Consider the following 1,234-nt stretch of genomic DNA (forward strand, 5'->3'; position numbering starts at 1 on the left):
TCCCTAATTTATAATTTTTTATAAATTTTTTTTTTGTTTTCTAAAATCCTTTTGCGTGCGGGCGCCAACACCCTCTTCAATTTTTTTTTTATTATTTTAAGTGTGGCTTAATTTTTTTGTGATCTTAGAGTTTAACTTAATATGTTTTTGCTAATATTTATTTGTATGTTTTAAAATAGATAATTTTTTACAAGTTACATATTCATTTTTTAGGTTCAAAAATATTGGTTATAATATATTTTTTGCATAGTGTATTCATTCCTTTGTTAAAAAATCCACTCATGATGAATATGGTAGAAAAAGTTTTACCAAATACGTTGAGGAGAATTAATTAATCATGAATTTGTCATTGTAACACTAACTTCTGTGGACATTGAATCTATACAATTAGAAACTTAATAATAATATTTGTAATATATTCAGTCTAAAATAACTAATAAGTATTGTTTTAAATTCTAGATAGATATTGACTTAAACAGAATATACTATAAAAATTGAAGAAGTGTCTCTAAAACGCATTAAAATATTGGATGAACGGATAAATAATAATGCTAACACACCAGATTTAACCAATAGTAAGTACTCCATACATTACAGTATAAAATATATTATTTTGTTTATTTTACTGATATACAAAATTTAAATATTCAGACACTCCTTATAACAAAAATCATAATATTATATAATGATGTAGGTATTGAAGTGTTTGTTCAATTATTACATTTATTTAATTTTTGGTACCTACACAAATTCACAATATTATAAATTTGTTTAAAGCTGTAGAAACAGAGCCATTATAATAGATAGTTGGTACTTTATCCTTTATTAATTAATAGATACTATCTAATAAAGGATAACATTTTAAAATAAATACCTACCTATTGGCAAAGCTGGGAAAAAGTTATTCACTTTTTTCAACTACATAAAGTGAAATTACGTTAATATAAAAAGTAACAAAGTTATAATTTAAGTTAGTTTCTGAAATTTACTAAATTCAGGTAAATTGAACAATTGTCAACTGATATTTTGATCAAATATTACAAATTGGTAGGTAATAACCCAAATTATCTTGGAATGTCACTCATTAGATTATAGAAAATTTAACAAAATAAGAAATTGAAAAATTCAACAAATGAAAAAAACTACAAAAAAAACTAGTTAATTATTATTTTTAACGAGTTAGATTAGATTATTTTAAATATTAAATGCAACTAGTTAAGTTACAAAGTGTATA

This window comes from Acyrthosiphon pisum, unplaced genomic scaffold (genome assembly GCF_005508785.2).
Source record: "Acyrthosiphon pisum isolate AL4f unplaced genomic scaffold, pea_aphid_22Mar2018_4r6ur Scaffold_21210;HRSCAF=23316, whole genome shotgun sequence".
Taxonomy (NCBI): Eukaryota; Metazoa; Arthropoda; class Insecta; order Hemiptera; family Aphididae; genus Acyrthosiphon; species Acyrthosiphon pisum.